General features: G+C 45.2%; 1 pseudogene across 1 annotated transcript in view; it reads left to right on the top strand.

Moving 5' to 3' along the window:
* Nucleotides 1-13,987, top strand: part of LOC144592079 (calcium/calmodulin-dependent protein kinase type IV-like) — a 70,894-nt pseudogene that overhangs the window by 49,296 nt on the left and 7,611 nt on the right. The window contains exons 8-10 of the transcript XR_013547066.1: nucleotides 4,244-4,319; nucleotides 11,614-11,740; nucleotides 13,247-13,399. The product of XR_013547066.1 is annotated as a calcium/calmodulin-dependent protein kinase type IV-like (transcript). The remainder of the gene's footprint in view (nucleotides 1-4,243; nucleotides 4,320-11,613; nucleotides 11,741-13,246; nucleotides 13,400-13,987) is intronic.

Genomic DNA, 13,987 nt, shown 5'->3' with positions numbered 1-13,987 from the left:
ACGGGGTACTGATTGTGCATGATCAGCCATGATCACGGTGAATGGCGGTGCTGGCTCGAAGGGCCGAATGGCCTACTCCTGCACCTATTGTCTATTTTCTCTGTTTCTATGTTTCTATCTCTGGCTAGAGAAGATGCAAAGATCTTGGCTAAGGCTCCTGCAATTTCCCCTCTTGCCTCTCTTAATAACCTAGGATATATTCCATCAGGCCTTAGGGAATGATCCACCTTAATGCTCGTCAAGTGCTTCAACACCTCCTCTGTCTTGATTTCAAATTGCACTTGCATATTTGTATGCCCCACGCTGATCTCGCTGCCCTCCATGTCTTTCCCTGAGGTGAAAAACAATGTAATGAACTTGTTTAGTAGCTTTCCTACATCCTCTGTCTCCAAAGCACAAATTCTCTCCTTTATCCTTGAGCAGTCCTACCTTCTATTGTTTTTAATGTACCATAAAAAGCTTTGAGAATTTCTTTAATCTGACTCGCACAAGCCAGTTTGTGGCCCCTTTTGGCCCTTCTAATTGCCCATTTGAGTTCTTACTTGATGCATAATTGCCCTTTGAAATAGCCTAGCAAGCCACTCTGTTTTGGAGCAGTTAGGTTTAGCAGGTGATGGCACACTGCATGAGCAAATAAAGAAAAAATAAAATTCTAAGATAAAATAAGATGTGAGTGGTGCTGATAAGCTTCATTTATTTCCCCAATTTTTCTAGGGCCACTAGAAATACTTCATTTATTTCTCGCTGCCCAGCAAAAGTGTTAGCTTTAGTTTTCAATTTATGCAGTTGTAATGAAGACATGATGATGTTATTAATAATATATTCCTTTATTCGTCCCACACCGGGGAAATTTACAGTGATACAGCTGCAAAGTGGATAGCAAGAGATCATTCATCTATTATTATACTACTAAAACTCAGATCTTGTGAATATATATATATATATATATATATATATATATATATATATATATATATAAATTCGTATATATGTACGTATGTATGCACAATGTGATACGCCAAAACGGTAAACCGTGGCGCTACAATTTTTACAGCGCCTTAATCACCACTCTCCCGGCTGGTGAGAAATGATATTTTCATTTAATTTGGTCGTATATTTTTTAAGTTACAGAGGTTTTAAAGTTAAAACATTTAAATTCTAACCGATTTATTGAAGGCCTTCAGCGTGTGACGTCACAATGCCCCTGTGAGATGAGCTCGCGCTGCCCCCCCTCCCCCCACAACTCATGCAGATATATATAAATATATTGGTATGTATGTATATCTCTCTGAGAGACAAGTGGACCTGCAGCCAAAACGGCCAACCCCAGCGCCACAATTTCAGCGCCACCTTAATCACCACTGTCCTGGCGACTGTTTATAACAACTTTTATTTAAATTAGTCGTATATTTTTTAAGTTAGAGACATTTTAAAGTTTAAAACTTTAATTTCTAAACATATTTTTTCCAAGTGCTGTGCGTCTGAGTGGGGGTGGGGAAGAGGGGACCATGGGTGTGGGGAAGAGGGGAGAGTGGGGGGAGGGGGACAGTGAGAATGGGGTTGGGGCGAGTGTGGAGGGAAGGGTGCGGGTAGGAGGGGGGTGAGGGTGGGGAGGAGAGGTGCGGGGGAGGGGTGGAGGAGGGAGGGGGACAGGGGGGCTGGTGGTGGGGGTAAGAGAGAGTGGGGGTGGGTGGGAAGGGGACAGTGGGGGTCAGGGAAGTGGGGAGGGTGGGAGGAGTAGAGAGTGGGGGTGGGAGGGAGAGTGAAGCTGGGGAGGGGGACAGCGGGGGAGGGGGGTGGTGGTGGGGGAAGGGGGTCAGTGGGGTCAGGGAAGAGTGGGGGAGGGAGGGAAAGGGGGAATGTGGGTGGGGGAAGAGGACAGTATTAGTGAAAGGGGGAGGGGGAGGAGGAGAGAGGGTGTGTGGGTCGAAGGGGTTCGTGGTGGGGGGAAGGGGGACAGTGGGGGTGGGGAAGATGGTAAGAGGGGAGAGCGCGGGAGGGGGACAGTGAGAGTGGGGGTTGGTGGAGGGAGCGTGGGAGTAGGAGGGGGTGTGAAGGTGGTGGGAGGAGAGGAGCGGGGGTGGAGGAGAGTGAGAGTGGGGCTCGGGGAGGAGAGAGTGGTGGAAAAGGGGGTGGTTGGGAAAGGGGGGGTGGGGGAGAGTGAGGGGCTGGGGGAGGAGAGAATGGGGGAAAGGGGGGTTGTGGGGAAAGGGGGGTGGGGGAAGAAAGTGGGACTTGGGAGGAGGGCAGAGTGGGTGGGCAGAAGGGGACAGCATGTGTGGGGAGAAAGGGACAGCATGGATGAGGGGAGGGGGGTGGTGGTGGGGGGACGGGTGGTGGTAGGGGGGTGAGTGGTGTTGGGGGAAGGGGGACAGTGGGGGTCAGGGAAGGGGGAGAGTGGGGGGAGGGGGAGGTTGGGAAGAGCAGAGAGTGGGGGTGGGAGGGAGTCGGACTGGGGAGGCGGACAGCCGGGGAGGGGGCTGGTAGTGGGGGGAAGAGAGAGGGGGTGGGGGGTTGAAAGAGAGGAGGAGGCGGGGGGTGGGTGAGGAGGGGTGAAGGAGAGAGGGGGTGGAGTACAGTGACAGTGGGGCTGGGGAGGAGAGAATGTGGGGGTGGGGGGAGAGTGGGTGAAAGGGGGGTGGGGGAGAGGGAGAGTGGGAGAAAGGGGGGTGGGGGAGAGGGAGAGTGGGGGAAAGGGAGGAGAGAATGTGGGGGTGGGGAGAGGAGAGAGTGGGGGAAAGGGGGGTGGTGGGGAATGGGGGGTGGGAGAGAGTGGGGGTGGGAGGGAGAGTGGAACTGGAGAGGAGGGCAGAGTGCGGGTGGGGAGGGGGAGGGGTGGGGGAAAGGGGACAGCAGGGAGGGGTGGAAGGGGACAGCAGGGGGGGTGGTAGTGGGGGGATGAGAGAGTGGTGGTGGGGGGAAGGGGGGCCAGGGAAGAGGGGAGTGTAGGGGTCGGGGGAGGTTGGGAGGAGCAGAGAGTAGGGGTGGGAGGGAGAGTGGGACTGGGGAGGGGGACAGCAGGGGAGGGGGTTGTGGTGGGGGGAAGAGTGGGGGTGGGAGGGAAGGGGGTCAGGGAAGTGGGGGGGTGGGAAGGGGGGAAAGGTGGGTGGGGGAAGGGGACAGTGAGAGTGAAAGGAGGGGGAGGAGAGGGGGTGTGGTGGGAAGGGTGGTGGTGGTGGGAAGAGATTGGGGGTAGGGGGGAAGGGGGACAGTGGGGGTGGGGACAGTGAGAATGGTGGTGGGGGGATGAGAGAGTGGGGTGGGGGAGAAGGGGAAAAGTGGGGGGCATGGAAGATGTGACAGTTGGGGGTAGGGAGGGGGGGATAATGGGGATTGAGTAGGGGGTTGAGGGTGCTACACCAATACAGGAGAGGCTTTGGGTGCAAGGCTCCTCGGTCACACCGTCTCCCCTTCCCTGTACCGCCTTTAATTGCACTCCCCCTCCCCTGGAGGAGCACGGCACCACAGTGAAGGAGAAAGAAGATGGCCGCTGGCAGGATGGTGTCAGTGGCTCCCTCTCCCCTTTCCCCTCCCCCACCCCATTCCCCCCTCCTCACCACCCCCTCCCCTCACCACCCCCCATCCTCACCACCCCCCATCCTCACCACCCCCCCCATTGAGATTCTTTTTTTTTTAACACAATTTATTTTAAAGGAAAAACGCGATTTCCCCAGGTTACAATGGAAACCCTACGAGGACGGGCCCAACGGTCTAGTTATCAATAAAAGTAAAGACAAGGATAAATTGTATTCCTTAGCTGTTACTGTTGACTCGTCTGCTGGGAGCAGTGCTGGTTGTGCAGTCTCACAGCAGTGGGAAGGACCTCCTATATCTCTCCTTCACGCACTTGGGGTGAAGGAGTCTGTCACTGAAGGAGCTACTCAGTGCAGTGACAGTGTCCTGCACGGGGTGGGAGTCGTTGTCCAGCAGCGATGTTGCCATCATCCTCCTCTCTCCCACCGCCTGCACTGAGTCGAGGGGCAACCCAGGACAGAGCTGGCCTTCCTGACCAGCTTGTCAAGTCTCTTCCCTTCTGCCGCTGAGAGAAATGTACAATTCCAACAGAATGACAAAGAATGAACATGATAATGTTTCCAAACTGGGAAAATTGGATGAGCACATAGAGATGCCAGTGTTCTTACAATCTTGTATCACCCTTTCAAAGTTTTTGCAAAGTTTAAGATGATATACTCTGTAGTTGACTTTTTTTAAAGTACCTAACCTTTCTTTCTTTTTGTCCCAGCCCCAGAAATCTTACAAGGCAATGCCTATGGACCAGAGGTGGACATATGGTCAGTGGGAGTCATCGCCTACATATTGTAAGATTCCAGAAATATAGTAATAGGGCTTTTGTTTTTCCATTCTTTCCTTTATTCTGCTAATTGAATATGGAAATAACCTGAAATTCATCCACTATTGAAGTTCAGGAAAATAAAGAACTCTGGGACCTAAATCAAACAAAAGGAGAATTTAGTTTGATTAAATCTCCTCCTTAATTTAACAAATTTTACAGATCTTTGAATCAAAGTTTTGATTAATCATGTGCATAGATATGATCCAATGAGGGCCTGGTGGTGTTGGTAGAGGAGATAGCGAGAATCAAAGAGGTCCCTTTTCCATCAGGGTCATAGAAACAATGGGAGGAGATGCCATTGAAACTAATCCAAACAATCAAACCACATGATGTGATTGCAAATATGCAAGTGGTTCAATAGCTTTGGTTCAAACCAATGCACAGTTGCCGATCTCGCTGCCCTCAATGAAGATGCCGAAGTGTATTCAGCTCTGGCTGAACAATATCTAATCTTGTGATGTGGCTGTGATAAGAAGACTTTGTACATGTGGTCATGATCAGTGTATACAAAATCAAACCCCAATTTACAGTAACTGCAAACTGCTTTACGCAATGCAGTCTCCTTAACGCATCATTAGCCTAAGCCAGGGATCTCCAAGCTATGGCCCGCGGGCCACATCCGGACCACGAGATTTTATCCAGCCCGCAGCATGCTCTTAGGCGGTGGGGACTGGAGGCAGAAGCTGCCGGTGAAGGTTCACCGGAGAGCGGATCACCACGTGCATTTCGTAGCTTCAACATGCTGCACATATCTCATATATTTTGCAAGATACTTAAAAACATGTTTCTGTGTATGTATTGTCTTTCCGCTGACTGGTTTGTACACAACAAAAGCTATTGTACCTCAGTACACGTGACAAAAGATTAAATTAAACTGTCTCCTGCAGGAAAGGATGGCATATAATTTTCACCAGTAGCACCAAATGAAAAGAGTTGCGACTCCCAACAATTCATTCAATAGAATGATGCAGAGACTAGAGAAACTGATCCTGTGTTTGTACTTAATGTACAGAAATTTGTTGGGGAAAAATGGGCTCTCTCAATTTTACAGGCTGAGATTAGTGAAACATCAGAGGCATCAATACTTAGGCTCCTGCTATTCATAATCGATATCAATGATTTGACCAAACCAAATGTCAAATTTCCAAGTTTGTTAAGGACACAAAACTAGGTTGGATTGTGAGTAGGGCAGAAGCTTTAAAGAGCCTTCGAGGTGATATGAAAAAACTAAGTGAGAGTATAACAACATGGCAAATGTGGGGTAACATATGATCCACAAAAGAGGAAAACAATGTGTTTTTTTAGTGAAACATTGAGAAATGTGAGTGTTGAAAGGCACCAAGGTGTCTAAAGTTGCTGAAAGCTAAAATAGAGCACAGCAAGTAAGCAAGAAGGCAAGTGGTACACTGGCCTTTACTACAAGAGAATTTAAATAACAGGAATAAAGATGAAATCTTGTATACACTTTTGCTCTCCTTCCTAAAAAAGAATACACTTGCCATTGAGGGAGTGTAATGAAGGTTTGCTGCTCGTTCCTGTTCCAATGAATTTGCGACAGTAAGTGAGATTGATTAAACTAGAGCCTTAATTCTCTAGATTTTAGAAGAATGAGAGGTGATTCCATTTAAACTTACAAAATGTTTTTCAAGGCTTGACCGGTTGGAGACAGGGAGGCTGTTTATGCTGAGAAACCTAGAATCAGAGTTCCTGTCTCGGAATAAAGAGCAGGCTATTTAGGTCTATGAGGACAGTGAATGTTTGGGATTCTCTAACCTGGAGCTCTGTGGGGAGATTGAGATAAATACATTTATAGATGTTTAAGGAATCTAAGGATACAGGAAAATAGCAGTGGTGGGAGAAGGTAATCCATCATCTTAATAAATGGCTAAATAGTTTTGAGAGGCTAGGTGGCTATTCCTGCTTTTAATTACATAATCATGATCATAATCATACTTTATTAATTAGCCAAGTATGTTTTGCAACATACGAAGAATTTCATTTGCCAAACAGTCATACCAATAAAAAGCAACAGAACACACATAATACATTTTAACATAAACATCCACCACAGTCCTCATTGTGACGGAAGGCGAAAAAAAGTTCAATCTCTTCCCTTCTTTGTCCTCCAGCGGTCGGAGGCCTCGAGCCTTACGTTGACGGGATGATCTTAACTCCCATAGCCAGTGGTCAGGTCTTCCTCATCGGGGCGATCAAGCTCCTGCATCGGGGAGAAATCTCAGCTCCCCTACGCCGAGCGATCGGACCCGGGTCGGGGCTAGTCGGACCTTTCTGCTTTCTTTGGAGCTTCCCGACATCGGTCTCTACCTGAGCCTGCGAGCTCCTCAATGTTGAAGTCCACATGTCGCGGTTGGAGCGTCGATCCCAGGTAAGGGATTACACGCTCTGATGGCAAGTCCAGGGCCCCGCAGTGGGGCTCAAAGTCAGTCCTGAGCAAGGCCGCCAGCTCTATGATGTTAGGCCACAGAGCGACCGGAGATACGATCCAGAAAACAATCGCATCTCCGGCAAGGTAAGAGATTGAAAAAAAGTTTCCCCCGATTCTCCTGCCCACCCCCCACATAAAACAAACCAGGGAACATTAACACATACTTTTTAAATACACTAAAAAGAACAAAAAAAAGACAGACAGACTAGGCAAGGCATAATTATTATGCCTTTATGTTAAGCATGAAGAGCCTCAGGTAAATCTGGGTAAATGTAACCAAGAAGCCAACTCCCAGGAGATCAAGTTCATCCATGCATTATTTTACAGAGGACCGACAAAGACTTTAATGGGGCAGTGTGCAGAAGAGGACATGGGCATTTACATGAAAGTGTTTGGTGCTTTGCCAGGACCACCCCAAAAAATACATGAAATAACAAGGAACCAGGTAGGATGAGCTGCGGTCCAGCTCCAACCGTGCACATTTGCAGGACCTCGAGTCATACATTCCAGCATGGAAGTGGTCGCCAGTTCCCTTTCAAAACTTGAGAAATTAATATTAATCAGATTACTGTCATGTAAGCTCAGATTGTTCTCGTGTAAATTCAGCTTGCAGCCACGCAAACTTAGTCTATCAAGATCATGGCTTTGGCTATCAGATTTCAGAGTGCTATGAGAATATTAAGGCACATCAGCTATCCTAAAACAAATTATGAACAATGCTGAGGCATAAACTCCAGTGAGTGCCTCCAAGAATCAATTTTACTGTTTCAAGCAGATAGCATGCTTCCTCCTTTCTTCTGCCTTTCTTCCAGTGCCCTTGTCAGCCAAATTTCTACCCTGCAATTCAGTGCAGTTCAAAATCAAGTCTTAAGGTATTACCTCAAATGTTGTAGGAGCAGAATTAGGCCATTTGGCCCATCAAGTCTACTCCTTCAATTACAGTTAATCTATCTTTCCCCTTCAACCCCATTCACCTACCTTCTTCCCATACTTTTGATACCCTTACTAATCAAGAACTGCTTTAAAAATACTCAATGATGGCCTCCACGGTCATCAGTGGCAATGAATTCCACAGATTCACCAGCCTCCAACTAAAGAAATTCCTCTAAACGAGTTCGCTTCAATCTTCATCTGCAGCATATATCATTGGAAATCGGCCACACTGCAACCACTGGTGGAAACAAAATGTAAGAGCATTAGGACAGGCAACGAGGGCTGAAAATAATGTGATCAGTCAATATCTGTACTGGTTCATTTCACCATTTTATATATTTTTAAATGATTGAGGATGTGTATTTGTAGTGATCAAATTTGTTGAAATTGATTTTTTGCTGCAAGAGAGAATATTTTTCATCTTTTCACCAATAGACTGTTGGGTATTTCTGGCATGGCTAGTTTAATATTAGAGGAGTGTATTCCTTCACACTTCTGGCTTGTGCTTTGTGAATGCTGGAAAAGCTTGGAGACTGAGGAGCTGGATCATCTACCGCAATATAGCCGTCCCGTTTTGTAATAGTACATAAGTATTAGTACACTCACACAGTACATAAATGGCTAGTTTCCAGGTGGAATTTGCAAAGATATTGGTGAATGTCAAGGGATGCTCGCTATTTACAAATGAAAACATAGAATGTTGTTCTATTTCCTCGTATATTGCAAAACATACTTGGCTAATAAAGTATGATTATGATTATTATTTCAGATTTTCAACATCCATTTTTTTTCATTTTCTTCTCACTTATTGAGAATTGACATTGGCCAGCACTTAACATAAGAAATAGAACCGGGACTAGAAAATGAGGATTCAAATCTGTTTGCCATTTAAAAAGACGCATGCACATTTTTTGTGCAATTACAGAGAGACATAGAAAATAGGTGCAGGAGTCGGCCATTCGGCCCATCGAGCCAGCACCGCCAATCAATATGTTCATGGCTGATCATCCAAAATCAGTATCCAGTTCTGGCTTTTTCCCCATATCCCTTGATTCCCTTAGCTCTACGAGCTAAATCTAACTCTCTTGAAAACAATTATTTTGTCTCTCCTTTTTGTAAATATAGTAAATTACCAGGAGGACAAAGAAGGGAGAGATTGAACTTTTTTTCATCTTCCATCACAGTGAGGAATGTGGAGGAGTCACTGTGATGGATGTTCATGTTAAAATGTATTTTGTGTGTCCTGTTGCTTTTTATTGTTATGACTGTATGGCAAATGAAGTTCCTCGTATGTTGCAAAACATACTTGGCTAATAAAGTTTTATTGTGATTGTGATATCCTTTAACTAATGCTGAATAGGCAACTTTTGGGGAATTTGATCCTAGTGGCAATGCATTGGTTGCAACACACGGCAAATGTGTTTAAGAAATTATACATCAGTCAAGTAAATATAGAACAGCTGCTCCCTAAAAACTCAGAACTGCTAGTGCTACACAAATCATAATAGTAATTTATTAGCCAAGTATGTTTTGCAACATACGAGGAATTTGATTTGCCATACAGCCATACCATTAAAGAGCAACAAGACACCCAAATAAATCTTTAACATGAACATCCACCATTAACATTAAACATGGGTTTAAATTAGATTCGCTGGGGGGCTAGATCCAATGCAGGTCTGAGGCAGGTGAGAAGCTGGAATGGAAGGCGATGAAAGAAGGTTCAGTGGACAGAAAAGGCAGGGAGTGAGGACGGACTGCTGGGTTGAATTGTATTTATTTTAATACTTGAGGTCTAACGGGTACGTGTGATTGGGACGTGGCAGCTATTACAAAAACCTGTTTAAGAGAGGGACAGGACTGGCAGCATAATGTTCCAGGTGCTACAGGAGAAATAGAAGTGGGGGAGTTGCTTTATTGATTAAGGAGAATGTCACAGCAGTAGTCTGAGATTACATTTCTGATGGGTGGAGCTGAGAAATAGAAAGGGGATGATCTCTTTGTTAGGAGTTTACTCTAGGCCCCCAAGTAGTCAATTGGAATTAGAAGGACAAATATGCCAGCAGCTGCAAGATGATAAGGTTGCCATGGTAGGGGATTTTATCTTTCCCAGTATAAATTGGGACTATCATAGTGCACAAGATTTTGATGGGGTAGAATTTGTCAGTTACGTTCAGGAAAGTTTCCTCAGGCAATATGAGGAAGCTGAGAAATAGAAAGGGGATGATCACTTTGTTGGGAGTTTACTCTAGGCCCCCAAGTAGTCAACTGGAATTAGAAGGACAAATATGCCAGCAGATTGATTGCAACCAGCTGCAAGATGATAAGGTTGCCATGGTAGGGGATTTTATCTTTCCCAGTATAAATTGGGACTATCATAGTGCACAAGATTTAGATGGGGTAGAATTTGTCAGTTACGTTCAGGAAAGTTTCCTCAGGCAATATGTAGAGGGTGCTGTAAACGAGGGGGCAAAGCTTGAATTGGAAAGGGCAAGTTGATGAAGTGTCCGTGGGTGAGCACTTTGGAACCAGTGATCACCATATAACCATATAACAATTACAGCACGGAAACAGGCCCGTTCGGCACTACCAGTCCACGCCGATCACTTTCTCTGACCTAGTCTCATCTACCTGCTCTCAGACCATAACCCTCCAATCCCCTCCCATCCATATACCTATCCAATTTACTCTTAAATAATAAAATCGAGCCTGCCTCCACCACTTCCACCGGAAGCTCATTCCACACAGCCACCACCCTCTGAGTAAAGAAGTTACCCCTCATGTTACCCCTAAACTTTTGTCCCTTAATTCTGAAGTTATGTCCCCTTGTTGGAATCTTCCCCACTCTCAAAGGGAAAAGCCTACCCACGTCAACTCTGTCCGTCCCTCTTAAAATTTTAAAAACCTCTATCAAGTCCCCCCTCAACCTTCTACGCTCCAAAGAATAAAGACCCAACCTGTTCAACCTCTCTCTGTAGCTTAAGTGCTGAAACCCAGGCAACATTCTAGTAAATCTCCTCTGTACCCCCTCCATTTTGTCGACATCCTTCCTATAATTTGGCGACCAGAACTGCACACCACACTCCAGATTCGGCCTCACCAATGCCCTGTACAATTTCAACATTACATCCCAACTTCTATATTCGATGCTCTGATTTATAAAGGCAAGCATACCAAACGCCTTCTTCACCACCCTATCCACATGAGATTCCACCTTCAGGGAACAATGCAGTTATTCCCAGATCCCTCTGTTCCACTGCATTCCTCAATTCCCTACCATTTACCCTGTACGTCCTATTTTGATTTGTCCTACCAAAATGCAGCACCTCACACTTATCACTGGTTTATTAACTTTAGAATTGTTATGGATATAGACAGGGCAGGCCCACAAGGAAAAATTCTAAATGAATGCAAGGCCAACTTTGATGGTATTGAAAAGGAATGTGCTAAAGTTGATTGGAGAAGGTTGTTTATGGACAAAGGAATGTCTGAAAAGTGCTTTAAAAATTGTGATGACGAGTTCACAGCATGCATGTTCCTGTTAGAGTGAAGGACAACCTTTTCACACGAAGGGTGGTGGGTATATGGACCAAACTGACAGAGAAGGTAGTTGAGACAGTTACTCTAATTATGCTCTAATTATATTTAAAAGACATTTGGGCAGGTACATGGACATGAAAAAATTAGAGGGATATGGGCCAGACGTAGCCTGGTGGGACTTGTGTAGATGGATTTGACCCAAATTAATACTCAAATGACCTTCTCAAAAGGTGAAAGTGCACATGATGGAATATAACTGCATCAAAATATCATGGTCCTCTGGTTAGTGTAGGCTTGCAATATTCAGAAGAACAGTCATCTGGCTCTCTTCTTTTGACAGGTTATGTGGGTTTGAACCTTTCTACGATGAGAGGGGTGATCAATACATGTATAGGAAGATTCTTAAGTGTGACTATGACTTTGTCTCCCCCTGGTGGGATGAAGTCTCACTTAATGCAAAAGATCTGGTAAGTACCAAAACAAAAATATCTTTGCAGAAAACTAATGACAAACAATTTACAACAGTTCTTGATGTATTTATTACGTCTATTATTACACATTATTTCTCAAAATGATTTATAGACAATAGACAATAGGTGCAGGAGGAGGCCATTCGGCCCTTCGAGCCAGCACTGCCATTCAATGTGATCATGGCTGATCATTCTCAATCAGTACCCCGTTCCTGCCTTCTCCCCATACCCCCCTGAGAGTACTGTGTGCAGTTTTGGTCTCCAAATTTGAGGAAGGATATTCTTGCTATGGAGGGCGTGCAGCGTAGGTTCACTAGGATAATTCCCGGAATGGCGGGACTGTCGTATGTTGAAAGGCTGGAGCGATTGGGCTTGTATACACTGGAATTTAGAAGGATGAGGGGGGATCTTATTGAAACATATAAGATAATTAGGGGATTGGACACATTAGAAGCAGATAACATGTTCCCAATGTTGGGGGAGTCCAGAACAAGGGGCCACAGTTTAAGAATAAGGGGTAGGCCATTTAGAACGGAGATGAGGAAGAACTTTTTCAGTCAGAGGGTGGTGAAGGTGTGGAATTCTCTGCCTCAGAAGGCAGTGGAGGCCAGTTCGTTGGATGCTTTCAAGAGAGAGCTGGATAGAGCTCTTAAGGATAGCGGAGTTAGGGGGTATGGGGAGAAGGCAGGAACGGGGTACTGATTGAGAGTGATCAGCCATGATCGCATTGAATGGCGGTGCTGGCTCGAAGGGCTGAATGGCCTACTCCTGCACCTATTGTCTATTGTCTATTGACTCCGCTATCCTTAAGAGCTCTATCCAGCTCTCTCTTGAATGCATTCAGAGAATGCATTTCAGACACTAACATAACTTTACATTGTTGATTGGCCGGTGGCCGAGCACTTCAACTCCCCCTCCCATTCCCAGTCTGACCTTTCTGTCATGGGCCACCTCCAGTGCCATAGTGAGGCCCACCGGAAATTGGAGGAACAGCACCTCATATTTCGCCTGGGCAGCTTGCAGCCCAGTGGTATGAACATTGACTTCTCCAACTTTAGATAGTTCCTCTGTCCCTCTCTTCCCCTCCCCCTTCCCAGATCTCTCTCTATCTTCCTGTCTCCACCTATATCCTTCCTTTGTCCCGCCCCCCGACATCAGTCTGAAGAAGGGTCTCGACCCGAAACGTCGCCCATTCCTTCTCTCCCAAGATGCTGCCTGACCTGCTGAGTTACTCCAGCATTTTGTGAATAAATACCTTCGATTTGTACCAGCATCTGCAGTTATTTTCTTATATAACTTTACATTATAAGTCAAATGACAGCAACCAGACTGCAACAGGGAAGGGAAATTTTCAAGATATAAATTTTCAGAATTTCCTGAAATTTAAGTCCCCAAAGAAAGATGGATGGAGCTAATGAATTCAGCAGATTTTATATTTACTATAAAAATTGTATTGCATCCATTAAGGATTTTTTTCATTACATGCAAAGCATTATTTTGCAGGTTAGAAGGTTGATCCTTTTGGACCCTAAGGACCGTTTAACTACTTATCAAGGACTACAGCATACATGGGTAACAGGAAAAGCTGCAAATTCTGTGCACATGAACAATGCACAAAGGAAACTTCTGGAATTCAATGCTCGCCGCAAACTAAAAGTAAGATTCAATAAATTCTGAAAAAATAAATTTAGACTTTTAGTTATGTGTTATAAACTGTAAATTGTTGCTGTTTTAGATTTCAGGTTTCTGAATGAATGTGACAAAAACAAAATTTGCTCCAGTCATGTATATCTCTGCAATATGCAAAAAATCTAAAAATATTAATGTACTTTAGCAATCAGTTTTCAGAATTTATCTTCAAAACTGCAAAATATTCTAGTGAGTGAGATCCCTTGTGAGGCAATGAGACTGGGTTCTGAGTGCATCAGTAAGCTTGATCTGATATTTTAGCTAAATCAAGGGTCAGTTTATTGTCACATGTACCAATTAAGGTACAGTGAAATTTGAGTTACCATATAGTCATACTAAATGGAAAGCAACAAAGGCACACAACCACATAAAAGTTAACATAAACATCCATCACAGTGGATTCCACATTCCTCACTGTGATGAAAGACAATAAAGTTCAACCTTCTTCCTCTTTGTTCTCCCGCGGTCGGAACAGTCAAACCATCCACGGTCGGGATGATCAAAGCCTCCGCAGCCGACAATTGAAGCCCCGCTGGGGTGATCGAAACTCCCGCT

Source organism: Rhinoraja longicauda, chromosome 3 (genome assembly GCF_053455715.1).
Source record: "Rhinoraja longicauda isolate Sanriku21f chromosome 3, sRhiLon1.1, whole genome shotgun sequence".
In the NCBI taxonomy this organism is placed as follows: domain Eukaryota; kingdom Metazoa; phylum Chordata; class Chondrichthyes; order Rajiformes; family Arhynchobatidae; genus Rhinoraja; species Rhinoraja longicauda.
This window is presented reverse-complemented; position numbering and strand designations above follow the sequence as displayed.